This window comes from Adiantum capillus-veneris, chromosome 6 (genome assembly GCF_014529385.1).
Source record: "Adiantum capillus-veneris isolate H3 chromosome 6, ASM1452938v2, whole genome shotgun sequence".
NCBI lineage: Eukaryota > Viridiplantae > Streptophyta > Polypodiopsida > Polypodiales > Pteridaceae > Adiantum > Adiantum capillus-veneris.
Genome location: NC_140936.1, coordinates 163415275 through 163434745, shown reverse-complemented (window position 1 = coordinate 163434745; position 19471 = coordinate 163415275). Strand labels below are relative to the sequence as shown.

The 19471-nt window shown below is 39.5% G+C and overlaps 1 pseudogene; it reads left to right on the top strand.

Annotated features, from left to right (window-relative positions):
- Nucleotides 1-707: 707 nt before the first annotated feature.
- The window catches only part of LOC147456642 (histone H2B.3-like), a 48224-nt pseudogene continuing 29460 nt past the window's right edge, over nucleotides 708-19471 (top strand).

Below are 19471 nucleotides of genomic sequence, written 5' to 3'. Positions count from 1 at the left end.
CAATCATGTCATGCACTTCCAGAAAGCTAACCTACCCCTAGGTGATTTAAGATCAACAGAGGTGAAACAAAACAATGATACATGCTCAGTCACCAAATGTTCTAAATAGTCTTAAATAAATCAGTCAGTACAAATTTAGGTCTTTTTCTGAGTAGAGAGGAGGTCCTTAGGTAGAACGCATGTGGCAGGCGACTTCTGTCATATGCAAGATTCTCGGCACCAGACCTAGTAGAGGAGAGCTGCGTGATCTTTTCAAGGCTCGCCTTCTTGCAAAGGTGGGCAAGATCTTGGACGTTCAGATCCTCGAATGAGGCTACTACCAGATCGAGTTTGAGACCTCCGAGATGGTGTCCAAGGTCATTACTATGAGCCCTTTGACCATACAAGCAGTTCAAGGCCACTTTTAGAAGTGGAGACATGTTTTTGACCCTGCTTTAGATGTTTTGGTAGGGAGCCATACATTCCCATCTCCGTCTACTTTCCTAGTTTGCGGAGGGAGTACCTACCACTTTTGTCCAGGATAGGCTTAGTGATTGGGACTGTCTTGGAGACACCTCGCACGACAGCCTCAATAACTGCCAAGGCGGTCGGCATTCCCTCAGTTCGCGTTCTGGTTATGGATATTCACACTCTCTCAGAGGTCATTCTACTTCCTTGGGTGAGTGGGGTATTCGGGCCTCCCAAATCAATGGTTCATTTGTCGACAGATGGGCCATCTTGCGAAGGCTTGTTCACGAAGGAGGCCACGAACTACACCACAGGGCCAGTCCCAACCTGCAAGGGCTGGCCAACAACCACATGCAGAGACACATAGTACACAAGTAGAGCCACCCTTCGAGCTTGGGTCTCCAGTGGAGGAGGGATGGCAGCAGGTTCGTGGTCGACAACAGCAGAGGCCACATCGATAGCCTGACACTCAGGGTGGTCCTCAGGCGCTTACCCAACAACAGTGGCCATGTTCCCACAGGGATCCGATTTAGTCCTCTTGAGCACGAAAAAGTTCCTACTCCAGCCCCCACCTCAGCTTCACCCTCGACAGTCCCCCCTCCCCCTGAGTTCCCGCCATCCTCGTCAGCCCCCCCCCCCCCCCCCCCCCCCCCCCCCCCCCCCACCCCTGCTCCCGCCACCTCTCCTCCTTGGCCCTCTACCTTTGCCGATCCCCCTTACCCCTCTTCTCCCCCACTTCCCCCTCCCCCCCCCCTCCCGCTCTAGTTTCATAGTCGACCCAGGGGGCAGGGCCATCCCCGACTGCTAGGTGATCTCTTGGCAGCACCTTTGCCACGAGTCGCTTGGCAAGAGAGGGACAGCCTTTCTTGCAACCCCCGCTATAGGTACAGACGTCTCCCTTTGCAGCAGTCCCTTGTGGTTTGACGAGCTTTAACATTCGGCGCCGATGGAACTTCTTTGACTACGACTTTACACGCTTTCTTGACGACTCCTCATCAGACCATGAGGCAGCCTGATTTAGGGTTCATGTTTTGTTCCTTGCAGGTAGGGGATAGAGGCCTTGGACTTAGTGGTTGGCTTCTCTTTTCCCCTTTGTGGTGGGGACCAGACTGAGTGGACTCTCGACTCAGTGTTGGAGTGGCTCTAGACACATGCCCTAGGGTTCTCTCACCACATGGGGAGACCTAGGAGTTACAGACATGCTTCAGACTCTGTGGCCATTGGCCAAGTTTGTTGTGACCCCTCCAGATGCAGCAGGATGTAGACACATTGTGGTTCACTTCTTTGCTGATACGTAGTGGCCGCCATGCTATGTACACATTCATGAGGACTCCTGGACAAAAGAGGCTGCTTTACGCATGGCTCGGTCTACTTGGGCTTGGGCCAGGCACTCTTTGCAGTCATGCATATCTAGAGGACACTAGGATGCAAATTACTCCCCATCCAAGCCAGCCTCAAAGATAGCACGTTTAGTTGCTCGGCAGCATCTGTTCTCTCTCGCTCCCCACGAAGATCGTCTCATGGAACGTGCAGGGATTAGGTGGGCCCTAGTTTCAACGTCAGAGGGGTCAATTGCATCAGGAGCTTCAGCGTTGCCTTGTGGGAGGAGAGATTGATCTCCTTATGCTACAAGAGCATCATCTTTGTGAGAGCCACATTAGATGATGTGGTTAGCTCTTACGTGAACGATATGATACTTTTTGGTTAGCTGCTTTTGCACATGGAGGCATCCAGGGTGGGGTGTGTATGACTATTGCAGAGTCTCTATAGCAGGCCATTGTGGACAGAGGGATTATTGTGCCAGGCAGGGCTCAGTGGATCACTATGCAAGTTCAGGGTTGCCTTGTTGGCTTCCTGAACATATATGCACCCAATGTGGCGAGTGCATGAGTAGAGTTTTGTTCACAGATTGTTGAGTCTCTGCCGCCACAGGCAGAGCAATGGTGCATAGGAGGTGACTTCAACGTGTTGGAGGACCCTTCTGACAGGATTGGTGGTAGCCACGCTACTGTACATGGAGTTGAGCTGACAGCTTGGGAGAGGTTTTGTATGACTCTGAGGGTTTCAGATGTGTGGCAACACTCTAGCTTTGTGAGGCCCCCAGATAGCCTGGCATTCTCTTGTTCGAACCGCAGAGTGGGAGGAGTGAATCTATCACGAATCGATCGCTTCTATACTAGTGACCTTTTCTGTGACTTGGGTGGGACAATTGGCATTCTGGCAGGGACTTCCTTCTTGGACCATGCACTAGTGATCCCCACAGTGGCAGATAGGCAGAGGAGGGGGAGCATGATGATTTGCATCTCTGAGAGGGTCTTGCTGGACTCTGCACTTAGAGAGCAAGTGGAGGCTCTTTGGACAGAGAGCTTGGACATGTAGGATTCTCCTGCTGACAGAGAGCAAAAGGAGGCTCTTTGGACAGAGAGCTTGGACATGCAAGATTCTCCTGCTGACAGAGTGGCTTCAGTACTAGCTCAGCTTAGCCGTTTCTTTCTCCAAGAGTCTTTGGCTTGCCTGGCTGCAGTGAGAGAGGAGGAGCAGCATCTCAGACGGGGTGTTGCTTCCTTGCAGAGGATGCAAGAGCAGTATCCAGACAACCCTTGGTTGGAGGAGCAGTTATAGCAGGCTCGCCAGGAGCTCGTTAGCATAGAGGAGCAGTGCCATGAGTTTGCTTTTTATCGACATGCATCTCAGTGGACGCAGGTGGGTGACAGAGTGACTGGTGCTTTGTGCCTGATTGGATGCTAGGTGAGGGTTTCAGGTGGATTCTCCCAGGGATTGCAGTTCAGTACTTGGGCTATTAGGTTTGGTGTGGACTTGTCTCTTGAGAAGCAGATTGCTCCCCTCCTCCTGTCTATCAGGAGGAAGTTGTTACATTGGAGCTCCACACGACTTTCTTTGGTCGGCAGAGTCGTAGTGGCCAACTGGGTGTTGTTGGTGACTATGTGGTACATCACTTCTTGCTGGATCTTCTTGAGTTCTTGTATCAGCCAGGTAGAGAGGCTGATTAGGAATTTCCTTTGGTCAGGACATGACACTCAGATAGCCCGGGCCAAAGTGGCTTGGCAAGTCATCACTCTTTCTTGTTCACAGGGAGGGCTTGGGATCATAGACCCAGCACAATAGAGCAAAGCCCTTCTTGGGAAGTTCATAGTCAGAGGACTTCTTCCAGGTGAGGAGCCCTGGAAGGAGTTCTTACTATAGTGGCTTTGTGCTAGGGTGCCTCAAGTAGAAGGCCCCTGGTGACCTTTGACCAGATGCATCTTCATAGAGATGTGCAGAGTTGGTTTGAGCAGGAGAGTGGAGGACCGCTTCATTATGAGTTTGCTTCGGTCTTGGGAGCATTTGTGGTAAGGCCTGAGCAGCGATAACCTACTTGCACAAAGGAGCACCTACATCAGTCCCGTGTTTCCATGGTTAGCACTCAGAGAGGCCACTTGGTTGGTAGTCAGCCTCATGTTTCTTGGGGTCCCATGGAAGCGGGTCCAACACGCTCTTTAGGTGACTGGTTAGAGATTTTAGGCTTGTTAGAGGAGCTGCAAGTTTTCCAGTTACAAGGCATGAGAGGGGTGCAAAGCAAGTGCCATGACATCTCAGAGGTAGTTCCAGTTGAGTGGCTCACACCTCTCGAGCCAATAGCGCCCATATGGATGGGAGCCTTCACGTGACTAGAGGTTCTCCTTTCAGTTTGGGCCTACTCAGAGACTGTTCCCTCCCTATTTTTTGAGTTACAGGGTGAGGGACACTTATAGCGAGTTGCAGAAGAGGCTGTGCATGTGGCAAAGTGCTGTTTCCAAAGGATATGAGTGGTGGTAATCTGTGGGAGGACTTGTGCCATCGATCTTGACCCAACAGCTCTTGAGACTGGACATTGGAGACTGGGATGTCACATACTCGCAGGTGTCCCTTTCTTTTAGTACATTGTTTGACTAGGATGTCACATACTGGTAGCACAGAGAGAAGCTCACCTTGTTGCAACATCTCATTGGTAGGAGGAGGGTCTCATAGTTGAGTTCTTGGCAGCTTTTTGGGAGAGGTTGTGGGAGTCTAGACAGTCGAGGCAAGTCACCTTGTTTCAGTGGCTGGTCGCACATAGAGCTACAACAATTGGGAGCTGGCTTGTGCATAGTGGTGTCTCGGTTGCATGTGCATCTTGTGACCATCTTGTGGAGAGTCAGCGTCACTGTCTTTGGGATTGTCCTTTGGCACAATAGGTGTTGCTTCGTGTTCTTCAACTGATGCCTGCTCTTTCCACGGCTCAGTTGCTAACTTTAAGCATGCATTGCTTCCAATAAGCCTTATAGCCAAACCACTTACAATTTAGAGATGTTTCTATAAACAAGTCACTTAATATGGAAACAATATTCAATAGCCAGGTATCACAACTCAACTGAGATCATAAGAGAGTAGGTGATTCAAGAAAACCACAATTAGACCTATCATAGGGTGTTAGTATTTCAAAGCTCAAAATCAGGAAAGCTTAATAGCACTGTATCAGTTAGGCATTCTCAGACAACACATGCCTAAGCACCACCAGGTCATATAGATCCATTAGTTTCAGAAGTAAAGGATACATCACAAACCGAAGCTATTAGACCAAAGGAAAATATGTACTAGGTAGTTAATGAAAATCCCATCATTAAAGCATGTGGCACAAGTGAGCTAGGTGTGTTAGTAAGTAGTAATCTTGTTTCGAGGACCAAATCATAATGTAAAGAGAATACCAGAGTAGTTATCACCTGACTGTAAGTCCATCATGATTAATCACATTAAAGGAGCCTATCATGGCTGATAAACAACAAGATTTCCCGTGGTATTATAAACCTAAATGGACTAGTCAAGTACAAACTACTCTCAAATTTTGCCTGATCATCCTAGTGTAGCTCCATTAGGATCCAAGAACTAGAGGTAAAGGATCAATAGTCCAAACAGCTTCAGATGATGATATGAGAGCAATATGAGCCATTGATGTTTTAAGTCAATATGGGCTAAGATTAATATTAGTTTTACTATTTAGGAGTATCAGTCCGAGGTTATCAGATCAGTCAACTTTAGGGTCAAATTTATATTATAATGCAAAATAAATAATTATAATGCAATAATTAGGTCCTAATTTTTCAATCAGTTTAGAAGTAATCCATAAGAGAGATGATTAATCCATGCAATCAATTATAAAAGTAAATCTTTAAGACTCTAGTATAATCTAAACAAATATGTCTCATTTTTTAACATATGACCATATTTTACTACCCACAAAGTACGTGATCCCGGTATATGCAAAAAACAACAATACTAGTCGTTAGTCCAATTTATTTCAAAGTCCTAATACTCGTAGCATTTTCCTATAGTGAACCCAACCAAAGCTAGGTAATGAAACAACTGTTTCCTAATTTATGCAATCCTAGTAAGTTAGATAGCGGATGAAACATTCCAAGCTAGCAATCAATCAATGGTTTCAAAAAGTACAAAAATTTACCTAAATCTTAAAGGGATCTATGGGAAGGACCTAGCATTTGCTCAATCAATCCCATAACCTCAAATCCCACGTCATAATAAGTGTAGCACTAGAAGATAACTGCAATTTATACCTTTATTGAAAACAACATCAAGTGGACAGTGGAAGAATCATGTATAAGTTTCAACCCAACAACCATGAGTGAGATTATTAAAAAATGAACAAGGTATTTAGGCCCACCAAGCCAAGCACTCAAAGCACCAATCATGTCATGCACTTCCAGAAAGCTAACCTAACCCTAGGTGATTTAAGATCAAAAGAGGTGAAACAAAACATGATACATGCTCAGTCACCAAATGTTCTAAATAGTCTTAAACAAATCTGTCAGTACAAATTTAGGTCTTTTTCTAAGTAGAGAGGAGGTCCTTAGTAGATTTTCTTGCACCAAATAGTAAAACATTATCAGATTTAAATATTGGCTCCGAACCAAATATTAAGCTGAAACAGCCAACTTTCTTGAAACAGAAATCAAAATAAAAAGAAAAGAACCTGCAAAGCGATGGGTTATCATCACCAACCAGAGTACCAAGCAGCATAACCCACTACTTTCCAATTTATGCAGTCGACCACAATGAAAAATTGATTTTTTGAATTTATATCCATAGAAAAAAACAGGCATCATCATCACATGCCAGATTGTATTTATGGTCAAGGTGTAGGGGATATAGTATCTGATTAGAGGCATGTCAACTACACAATTAAAGGTGAGAGAAACACTTTATAGTGTGCCCCATCACGCTCGGGAGAGGAGTCTTCTTAAATGGTCAGTATAATGTTATACCTAGGTAATTATACTAATTGAGAGTTCATATTTTAGGAAGATATTCACATCAAGACAGGGTGGAAACTCAATATAAGCATACGAAAGGGTATATTCCACATGATGTATTCAACCCAAAGACCTATAAGCCGAAAAGAGTCCGGTCCTAGAAGACCAACAAGTTTTAAGTTCTAAGCATCACGGCCAAGTTAAGACTACTACTGTACATCAAGAGTTTGATCAAGGGGCCACCAAGAAAAGGAAAGACCACAATTAAGCCACATTATCCAATTTATAGATAATGCGATGAGTTAGGTGTATTGCTAAGGGGTCTACCAAGAAAAAGAAAGACCACAATTAAGCCACAGTATCCAATTTACAGATATTGAGATGAGTTAGGTGTATTGCTAGAGGATATGTGTATATGTATACTCCAAACATGGTAACCTTTAGCCCCTAATAGGCTTATTTATGTAAGCCATCCAGTTATGCCAGACCCAAGGGAGCTAGAGCTGTATATTCATCAGCAAAATTATGCTTCCATCAAAATTCCTTCAAGATATAGGCCTAAGATAGCCCCTTATAAGAGAAAAAGATCATTAGCTATCCCAGTAGCTCAGGTTTAAGTGTGTAGCTAGGTGGAATATTCATAGCAAATGGAGTGACCATGTGTTTGTGTGTGTGTGTGTGTGTGTGTGTGTGTGTGTGTGTGTGCGCGTCCGTCCTTAACCTAGGCACCATACTCAATGAGTCGGTAGTAGGATCGTTAAGTATGGGCCTATTGCCTCATCAAGCTGATGAGAGAAGAATAGTCAAGTCAAAAATAACAGAGCTCTATCATGCAAAAAAAAAAAACCATAAATTTTATTGGAGCAAAAAAGTGGTAATAATAACGGAGAGTATTATACTCTAGTCGGAGTTTTAATTAAGGCTTTGTTAGCCTATAGAAAAAGGTATGGATGTTGTTTATAATCAGTTGTAGAAGCTTTAAAAGTTTCTATGGATAGTTCTCAAACGATACGTCCAGCCAAGAGTAGTCTGTTTATAGGTAAAATATTCTTCAAATTTTAAGAATCAAAATATTATTAAACAAGGATAAGTAGTTTTGGATTAACTTGCAACCTAAAACTAGTAGAGTTAAATTGAGAGTACATATTTTAGAAAGATATTCACACCAACACAGGGTGGAGACTCAATATAAGCATACAAAAGCGTATATTCCACATGATGTATTCAACCCAAAGAGCTATAAGCCGAAAGAGTCCGGTCCTAGAAGAGCAACAAGTTTTAAGTTCTAAGCATCAGAGCCAAGTTAAGACTACTAATGTATATCAAGAGTTTGATCAAGGGGCTACCAAGAAAAGGAAACGCCACCATTAAGCCACTGTATCCAATACAAAGATAATGAGATGAGTAATGTGTATTGCTAGAGGATATGTGTATATGTATACTCCAAACATTGTAACATTTAGCCCCTAATAGGCATATTTATGTAAGCCATTCAATTATGCTAGACCCAAGGAAGCTAGTCTAAGAGCTGTATATTCGTCAGCAAAATTATGCTTCCATCAAAATTCCTTCAAGATATAGGCCTAAGATAGCCCTTATAAGAGAAAAAGATCATTAGCTATCCTAGTAGCTCAGGTTTAAGTGTAGCTAGGTGGAATATTCATAGCAAATGGAGTGATCAAGTGTGTGCATGCATCTGTCTTTAACCCAGGCACCATACTCAATGAGTCGATAGTAGGCTCATGGAGTATGGGCCTATTGCCTCATCAAGCTGATGAAGAAGAATAGTCAAGTCTAAACTAACAGAGCTGTATCATGTCAAAAAAGTAGTAATGATAACGAAGAGGATTATACTACACTCGGAGTTTTAAGGCTTTGTTAGCCTGTAAAAAAATATGGATATTGTTCATAATTAGTTCATAGAAGCTTTACAAGTTTCTATGCATAGTCCTCAGAGGATACATCCGGCCAAGAGTAGTCTGTTTATAGGTAAAATGTTCTTGGAATTTTAAGAATCAAATAATTAATTAAACAAGGGTAAGTAGTTTTGGATTAACTTGCAATCTAAAACGAGTAGAGTCAAAGACTACAATAGCTATGAGCAGGAATCCAATCCAAAGGCAAGCAAAGACCACCTGTGTTAGCACTTATCAAGTTAAAAAGGAATTTGTGAGAGTGGGTCAGTCAAATATTGGAGACAAAAGATCTCTAAAGTGAGCATCCTGGTTATACCTAGCAAGGTGGGAGAATCTTCTGTGTGTTGCTATTTTTAAACTAATATTTATACACAAAAGAACATAATTGTTCAAAAGACAGCCGGGTTTTAGACAAAGCACAAGGACTAGCACAAAAAAGACTCAATCTTTCATTCATTTTTGTACACCATGATGAGAATGAGATATTATTCTATTGATCTTAATGTACATACCATAGTTAAGAACGGCTCATACTAAATTGTCAAAGGCCGAGTTGACGGTGATGAATAGAAGCAAAGCAAAAGAAAACCATAAATCTTATTCGAGCAAAAAAGTGGTAATGATAACGGAGAGGATTACACTCCAGTCAGAGTTTTAAGGCTTTGTTAGCCTATAGAAAAAAGTATGGATGTCTTTTATAATATTTGTAGAAGGTTTACAAGTTTCGGATTGTCCTCAAACGATCATTCCAGCCAAGAGTAGTCTATTTATAGGTAAAATATTCTTGAAATTTTAAGAACCACAATAGAGATGAGAAGGAATCCAATCTAAAGGCAAGGAAAGACCACTTGTGTTAGCACCTTGAAAAGGAATTAATGACAATGGGATAGTCAAATCTTGTAGATTAAAAGATCTCTAAAGCGAGAGTCTTGGTTATCTAGCAAGCTGGGAGAACCTTGTGTGTTGCTGTTTTTAAACTAATACTTATACACAAAAGAACATAATTGTTCAAAAGACAGCCGGCTTTAGACAAAGCACAATGACTAGCATCAAAAAGACTCAATCTTTGATTCATTTTTGTACACCATAATGAGAATGAGATATCATTCTAGTGATTTAAATGTACATAAGATAGTTAAGAACAGGTCATACTAAAGTGTCAAAGGTCAAGTTGACGGCGATGGAAAATAGCAAGAAAAAAAGATCCTAAGTAAAGAGAGAGTCCTCACTTGCATCCATATAAACAAGACAACATATTCCTCACTTGTATTTATATAAACAAGACATCATATTTGTTAGCCTTGAATACGTATTATTGATGTCAACAAACTTATGAGTGCTTATCAATGTCCTACTTAAAATATTTGTAAACTTATACCTACCATCCATGAAGAGTTTAATTCACCAACTATCTATATCCGAAAAAAGGTCATGATTCCTTCATAGTGAGGCTTGGAGGCCATTATTTTTCCATATTAGGTAAGATGTGTGTTTCAAAAATATTTTATAAATTTCATTTCAAGTTTAAGATCAAAAGGCCATCACCCGTTCTAATCCAAGTGGTATTATTATATCAGGTTGCAAAAGTAGCTAGTAAACCTTATTTTTAACGAAATTATACATGATAATTTGATCAAATTTTGATCAGAAGGCCATCACCCTTTTGTTCCAATTCTTTATCCCAATGAACCACTTTCAAACTTTAAGAGGTTCTTGTTTTGCAAGTGACAGTATTTCCAAGCAATCTTATTTCTATAGCTACTTACAGTTTACATTGGTTTCTCTAATCAAGAAGTAGACCTAAACTATATATGTGCTATAAGCAAGATAATCAACTAGCTAATATCCAACCCATTAGTACGGTCCATTCACAATGTTCAAAAAAAGATAAGCTAACCTTTGATTAGTGACTTAGATGACAGTTTATGCCAAGCATAGCCTACAATTGAAGTAGAAATTTCTTGGGTAGAGTTAGTAAAACCAGATGCTAACATTAAGCATGCATTGCTTCCAATAAGCTAGGCAGTTTGAGACAACACATGCCTAAGCACCACCAGGTCATATATGTCCATTTTGTTTTAGAAGTAAAGGATAGATCGCAAACCGAAGCTATTAGACCAAAGGAAAATAGGTACTAGGTAGTTAATGATAATCCCATTTTTAAAGCATGTGGCATGGGTGAGCTAGGTGTGTTACTAAGTAGCAATCTTGTTTTGAGGACAAAATGATAATGTAAAGAGAATACCAAAGTAGTTATCACCTGACTGTAAGTCCATAATTATTAATCACATTAAAGGAGCTTATCATGGCTGATAAACAACAAGATTTCCCATGGTATTAGAGACCTAAATGGACTAGTCAAGTACAAACTACTCTCAAATTTTACCAGATCCACCTAGTGTAGCTCTATTAGGATCCAAGAACTAGAGGCAATAGATCGGAAGCTCAAAAAGCCTTGAACCATGATATGAGAGCAATATGAGCCATTGATGTTTTAAGTGATTTTGGACTAAGATTAATATTACTTTTACAATCTAGGAGTATCAGGCCGAGGTTATTAGATTAATCAACATAAGGGTCAAATTCAAATTATAATGCAAAATAAATAATTATAGTGCAATAGTTAGGTCCTAATTTTTCAATCCTTTTAGAAGTATTCAATCTTAGAGATGCTTAATATATGCAATCAATTATAAAAGTAAATATTTTAGACTCTAGTATAATCTAAACAAATATGTCTCATTTTTTAACAGATGAGCAGATTTTACTACCCACAAAGTAAGTGATCTCGGTATTTGCAAAAAACAACAATACCAGTGGCTAGTCCAATTCATTTCCAAGTCCTAAAACTCCTAGCAGATTCCTATGGTAAACCCAGGTAATGAAACAACTGTTTTCTAAGGTATGCAATACAAGTAGGCTGGGTAAGTTAGATACCAAGTGAAACATTCCAAGGTAGCAATCAATCAATAGTTTCAAAAAGTATAAAATTTTACCTAAAATCAAAAGGGATCTATGGGAAGGAGCTAGCGTTTGCTCAATCAATCCCATAACCTCAAATCCCACATCATAATAAGTGTAGCACTAGAAGATAACTGCAATTTATACCTTTATTGAAAACAACATCAAGTGGACAGTGGAAGAATCATGTATAAGTTTCAACCCAACAACCATGAGTGAGATCAGTAAAAACTGAACAGGGTATTTAGGTCCACCAAGCTAAGCACTCAAAGCACCAATCATGTCATGCACTTCTAGAAAGCAAACCTAACCCTAGGTGATTTTAGAACAACAGAGGTGAAACAAAACAGTGATAAATGCTCAGTCATCAAATGTTCTAAATAGTTTTAAACAAATCAATCAGTACAGATTTAGGTCTTTTTCTGAGTAGAGAGGAGGTCCTTAGTAGATTTTCTTGCACTAAAGAGTAAAACATTATCAGATTTAAATATTGGCTATGAACCAGATATTAAGCTCAAAGTGCTAACTTTCTTGAACCAAGAATCAAAATTAGGAGAAAAGAACCTACAAGGCAGTGGGTTATCATCACCAACCAGAGTACCAAGTATCATAACCCGGTACTTTTAACATTTAATGGATTTTTTGAATTTATATCCATAGAAAAAAAACATGCATCATCATCACATGCCAGCCTGTATTTATGGTCAAGGTGTAGGGAATGTAGTATCTGATTAGAGGCTGTCAACTACACAAGTAAAGGTGAGAGAAAACCATTATGGTGTGGCCCATCATGCTCAGGAGGGGAGTCTCCTTAAATGGTCGGTATAATGCTATACCTAGGTAATTAGACTAATTTAGAGTACGTATTTTAGGAAGATATTCACACCAACACAGGGTGGAGACTCAATATAAGCATACAAAAGGGTATATTCTACATGATGTATTCAACCCAAAGAGCTATAAGAGAAAAGAGTCTGGTCCTAGAAGAGCAACAAGTTTTAAGCTCTAAGTGTCAGGGCCAAGTTAAGGTTACTAATGTATATCAAGAGTTTGATCAGGGCTACCAAGAAAGGAAAGGCCACAATTAAGACACAATATCCAATCCAAAGATAATGAGATGAGTAAGTGTATTGGTAGAGGAATTGTATATGTATACTCCAAACATTGTAACATTTAGCCCCTAAAATGCATATTTATGTAAGTCATCCAATTATGCCAGACCCACGAGATGTAGAGCTGTATATTCATTAGCAACATTATGCTTCCATCAAATTTTTTTCAAGATATAGGCCTAAGATAGCCCCTTATAACAGAAAAACATCATTAGCTATCCTATAATTCAGGTTTAAGTGTGTAGCCAGGTGGAATACTCATAGCAAATGGAGTGACCAAGTGTGTGTGTGTGTGTGTGTGTGTGTGTGCGCGCGCGTGCGTGTGTGTGTGTGTGTGTCCGTCCTTAACACAGGCATCATACTCAATAAGTCGATAGTAGGCTCATTGAGTATGGGCCTATTGTCTCATCAAGTTGATGAGAGAAGAATAGTCAAGTCGAAAGTAATAGAGCTGTATCATGTCAAAATAACCATAAGTCTTATTGGAGCAAAAAAGTGGTAATAATAACGGAGAGGATTATACTCCAGTTAGAGTTTTAAGGCTTTGTTAGCTTGTAGAAAAAAGTATGGATGTTGTTTATAATCAGTCGTAGAAGCTTTACAAGTTTCTATGTAGCCTGTTTATAGGTAAAATGTACTTGAAATTTTAAGAATCAAAATGATTAATTAAACAAGGTGAAGTACTTTTGGAGTAGCTTGCAACCTAAAACCTGTAGAGTCAAAGACTACAGTAGCTCTGAGAAGGAATCTAATCTAAAGGCAAGGAAAGACTACTTGTGTTAGCACCTATTAAATTAAAAAAGGAATTAATGACAGTGGGTCAGTCAAATCTTATAGACAAAAGATCTCTAAAGCAAGCGTCCTGGTTACCTAGCAAGTTGGGAGAACCTTCTCTGTTGCTGTTTTTAAAGTAATACTTATACACAAAAGAACATAAGTGTTCAAAAGACAACCGGCTTTAGACAAAGCACAAGGACTAGTACAAAAAAGACTCAATCTTTGATTCATTTTTGTACACCATAATGAGAATGAGATATCATTCTAGTGATTTAAATGTACATAAGATAGTTAAGAACATCTCCTACTAAAGTGTCAAAGGTCGAGTTGACGGTGATGGACACTAGCAAAAACAAAAAGATCCTAAGTAAAGATAGAGTCCTTACTTGCATCCATATAAATAAGAGAACATATTCATTAGCTTTTAATACGTTTATTGATGGCAACAAATCTATGAGTTATTATCCATGTCTTACATAAAATATTTTTAAACTTAAACCTACCATCCATGAAGAGTTTAATTCACCAAGTATCTATATCCAGAAAAATATCATGATGTCGTCATAGTGAGGTTTGGAGGCCATTATTCTCCATATTAGGTAAGTTTGTTTCAAAAATATTTTATAGATTTCATTTTAGGATTGAGATCAAAAGGCCATTACCCGTTCTAATCCAAGTGGTATTATTATATCAAGTTGCAAAAGTAGCTAGTAAACCCTATTTTTTAAAGGAAACTATACATAATAATTAGATCAAACTCTGTTTAGAAGGCCATCACCCCCTTGTGTTCCAAGTCTTTATCCCAATGAACCACTTTCAAACTTTAAGATAATCTTGTTTTGCAAGTGACAGTATTTTGAAGCAATCTTATTTCTAAAGCTACTTACAGTCTACATGGTTTTTTTAATCAAGAAGTAGACCAAAAATATATATGTGCTATAAGCAAGACAATCAACCAACTAATATCCAATCCATTAGTGCGGTCTATTCACAATGTTCAAAAAAGATAAGCTAACCTTTTACTAGTGACTTAGATGACAGTTTATGCCAAGCATAGCCTACAATTGAAGTAGAAATTTCTTGATAGAGTGAGTAAAAACCAAATGCTAACATTAAGCATGCATTGCTTCCAATAAGCCTTATAGCCAAACCACTTACAGTTTAGAGTGGTTTCTATAAACAAGTCACTTAATATGAAAGCAATTTTCAATAGCCAGGTATCACAACTTAATTGAGATCATAAGAGGGTAGGCGATTCAAGAAAACCACAATTAGACCTATCGTAGGGTGTTAGTATTTCAAATCTTAGAAGTAAGAAAGCTTAGTAGCACTGTATCAACTAGGCATGGTGAGACAGCACATGCCTAAGCACCACCAGTTCATATAGGTCCATTAGTTTCAGAAGTAAAGGATAGATCGCAAACTGAAGCTATTAAAACAAAGGAAGATAGGTACTAGGTAGTAATGAAAATCCCATCATTAAAGCATGTGGCACGTGTGAGCTAGGTGTGTTAGTAAGTAGCAATCTTTTTTCGAGGACCAAATCATAATGTAAAGAGAATTTTAGAGTACCTATCACCTGATTGTAAGTACATCATTATTAATCACATTAAAGGAGTCTATCATGGCTGATGAACAAAAATATTTTCCATGGTATTATAGACCTAAATGGACTAGTCAAGTACAAACTACTCTCAAATTTTTTTAGATTATCCTAGTGTAGCATATTAGGATCCAAGAACTAGAGGTAAAGGATCAAAAGTCCAAAAAGCTTCAAACCATGATATGAGAGCAACATGAGCCATTGATATTTTAAGTCAATATGGGCTAAGATTAACATTAGTTTTACTATTTAGAAGTATAAATCTGAGGTTATCAGATCAATCAACGTTAGGGTCAAATTTAAATTACAATGCAAAATAAATAATTATAGTGCAATAGTTAAGTCCTAATTTTTCAATTTGTTTAGAAGTAATTTATTAGAGAGATGCTTAATCCATGTACTCAATTATAAAAGTAAATCTTTAAGATTGTAGTATAATCTAAACAAATATGTCTCATTTTTTAATAGATGAGGAGATTTTACTACCCACAAAGTAAGTGATCCCGGTATATGCAAAAAACAACAATACTAGTCGCTACTCCAATTTATTTCAAAGTCCTAATACTCCTAGCAGATTCCTATGGTGAACCAATGGAAGGTAGGTAATGAAACAACTGTTTCCTAAGGTATGCAATACAAGTAGGTTGGATAACTTAGATACCGGGTGAACCAACGGAAGGTAGGTAATGAAACAACTATTTCCTAAGGTATGCAATACAAGTAGGTAATGAAACAACTGTTTTCTAAGGTATGCAATACAAGTAGGCTGGATAACTTAGATACCGGGTGAAACATTCCAAGCTAGCGATCAATCAATATATTTTGAGATAAAAATATCACAAGATTTTCCATTATTCAAAACTACTAAGACGGGGGGGTGTATCAAATCAAGAACAACCCATATCATCCTAAGGAAGTAAATGATCCAAGCGGACTCGAACTATATCAGTAAAACTTAGTTTCAAAAAGTATGACATTTTACCTAAATCCAAAAGGCATCTACGGGAAGGAGCTAGCATTTTCTCAATCAATCCCATAACCTCAAATCCCAAGTCATAATAAGTGTAGCACTAGAAGATAACCGACATGTATACCTTTATTGAAAACAACTTCAAGTGGACAGTGGAAGAATCATATATAAGTTTCAACCTAACAACCATGAGTGAGATCAGTAAAAAATGAACAGGGTATTTAGGCCCGCCAGGCCAAGCACTCAAAGCACCAATCATGTCATGCACTTCCAGAAAGCTAACCTAACCCTAGGTGATTTACGATCAACAGAGGTGAAACAAAACTCTGATACATGCTCAGTCACCAAATGTTCTAAATAGTCTTAAACAATACTTGTTCAGTATAGATTTAGGTCTTTTTCTGAGTAGAGAGGAGGTCCTTAATAGATTTTCTTGCACCAAAGAGTAAAACATTATCAGATTTAAATATTGGCTATGAACCAAATATTAAGCTCAAAGTGCTAACTTTCTTGAACGAGAAATCAAAATCAGGAGAAAAGAACCTGCAAGGCGGTGGGTTATTCTCACCAACCAGAGTACCAAGTAGCATAACCTAGTACTTTCAAATTTATGCAATAGACCACAATGAAAAAAATTGATTTTTTGAATTTATATCCATAGAAAAAAACGTGCATCATCATCACTTGTCAGTCTGTATTTATGGTCAAGGTGTAAGGGATGTAGTATCTGAGAGGCATGTCAACTACACAAGTAAAGGTGAGAGAAACGCATTATGGTGGAGCCCATCATGCTCGAGAGGGGAGTCTCCTTAAATGGTTAGTATAGTGTTATACCTAGGTAATTATACTAATTGAGAGTACGTCTTTTAGGAAGATATTCACATCGGCAGAGAGTGAAGACTCAATATAAGCATGCAAAAGGGTACATTCTACATGATGTATTCAACCCAATGAGCTATAAGCCGAAAAGAGTCTGGTCCTAGAAGAGCAAAAAGTTTTAAGTTTTAAGCGTCAGGGCCAAGTTAAGACTACTACTGTAAATCAAGAATTTGATCAAGGGGCTACCAAGAAAAGGAAAGGCACAATTAATCCACAGTATCCAATCCAAAGATAATGAGATGAGTAAGGTGTATGCTAGAGGATATGTGTATATGTATACTCCAAACATTGTAACATTTTCCCCCTACTAGGCATATTTATATAAGCCATCCAAGTATGCCAGGCCCCAGGGAGCTAGTGGTATAATAACTCATATCTAATTCTCCAAATCAATTAGTCATCCATTTTGGAACAATGTTGTAGGGTAAGATATGGATTCTCTACCCGCTAGAAAAGGACTGATCAATAGGCTTTATCTTCTGTACCCCATAGTCAAGGACGACTATGATTTCAAGAGAGAGGTAATGTCATAATAACTAATATCTAATTATCTTAAATGATTTTCCCATGTTAAATTGATCATTTAATAAGGGAAAGTACCAAGGGAGAAGAAGCTAGAATATTGGTTAAGCTGACAGATCTGCCACAATAGGGATCCAAAGGAGGGAAAATAGGGATCCAAAGGGGAGGCCATCTGCAAAATAGCAATGTGCAACAATGGTCTCCAAAGACCTTAGGGTTCAGTCCATTAAGACTTCCAAAATGCTAAGGTTCCAAAATTTAAAGGTAAGTCCAAATGGTCAAGTTTAGTGGAATGGGATACTTTGTGTGTGTATAAAAAAAGTCTTCAAGACTCCTACATAGAAGGAGGCGAGCTCTGTAAGTAGGGGATGAGAGAGAAACACACACACTCACAAGCTTCCTTTACACAAAGGGAATGAGGGACACATGTCAACTCCCTAGCCAAGATGCCCACAAGGTGCATTCAAATCCTATTGGATGGCCATGGAGATGGACCAATGAGAATTAGGCTAGAGTAAATCTAGTTTAATTCATTTAAAGAAAACTTAATAAAAGAACCAATAAGAATTTTGCTCTCTAAAATACTATTGGACAGTCTCCCAAGGGGTCCAATGAGCATTCAACAACCCAATGGCTTGCCTGATTCCTATTGTCCAGAGACAAAGGGGTCTAATGAGAGTTTAGTGGCATAAATTAATTATCTAAAGCTCTCACAAAAGGGGAAAGGGGGACACATGTCAGAAGGTTATCACTTATGCTTCTTAAATCCTATTGGCTAAGTCTGGAGAGGTCCAATGAGGTGCCAGTAAGAGGATTTAGCAAGAGGGGTTGCCCAAGAGAGAGAGGGGGACTGAATTTTCAAAGGATTATCACACACACACTAACACAAGCTCATGTGTGAAGCGAGAGGACTCTCTCTCTCTCTCTCTCTCTCTCTCTCAAGCTTTAATGGAAAGCTTATCACCTACTCCAAGCTTGTGAGAAGGGAAGCCTACACCAACAACTCTTGGCTTTGTGATGCAAATCCAACCAAGAGCCAAGCTTCAATGCATGCTCATCTCCTCTACCATGCTAATTAGTAATCTATGCTATGCTAATATGAGTGATTATGTGAGGAGATATACATCTTTCTTGTAAGACTACTCCTTCCTCTCAATCTACTCTCATACCCTGCTAGCTCTCACCATCTTCAAAGGTGTGTGAGGTCTTGGGCTTGAAGTTTCCATCTTCATTACACTAGCTAGTTATTGAAGGAACACAAAGAATTGTATTGTAAAGAGTCTCCTTTATAGGGTAGACCTATAATACAAAGCCTTTTGGAGGGGGGGGAAATCCGGTCCTCAACGGTTATCACAACTTAATTTTTCTCTCTTTTTGTTGTCAATAATTTAGTTCATGCCTATATAACTAGGTGTTATGCTTTTTGATGCTCTCTCCACCCAAGCACTCTTGCTATGCACATTAGGAATCTATTCTAATGACATGCTCACTATAACACTATTATTTTCCTCTACACACAAGTTACTAGGCCATTAAATGATACATTGGTATCAGAGCACAAGGTTTCTCTTTTCTTGCTCAAGAAGATAGGTCCTCAAGCTAGCTATAAAGGGTTGGTGTTACTAATTGCAATTGAGTAAATAGAATAGGGATTTTTCAGCCTTGCAGTGCTCTTGCCTCCGTGCAGACAATGGGGCAACACCGCTAAGAGCTATGGTCTTAATAGTTGAGTTCTACAGGACTTGCCTATGGCTTAACAATTATTGAGCTATTAGAAGCTTGGCAGGAGCCGGTGCTATTTTAGTGTTGAAAGACCCTCTCTTCTATTCCTTGCAATTAATGATATTTGAGCCACGAGTACAGTAGCTTGAGTGCTTTTCTAAAGGGGTAAAAAGAGGAGCAGCAACTAGGGCTTAAAGTGCCAAAGCACACCTAAAAAAATTTACACCTAAAAGTTGTTAGAATGACTGACAATAGTAAAGAGAGTGAAATTAATGCTG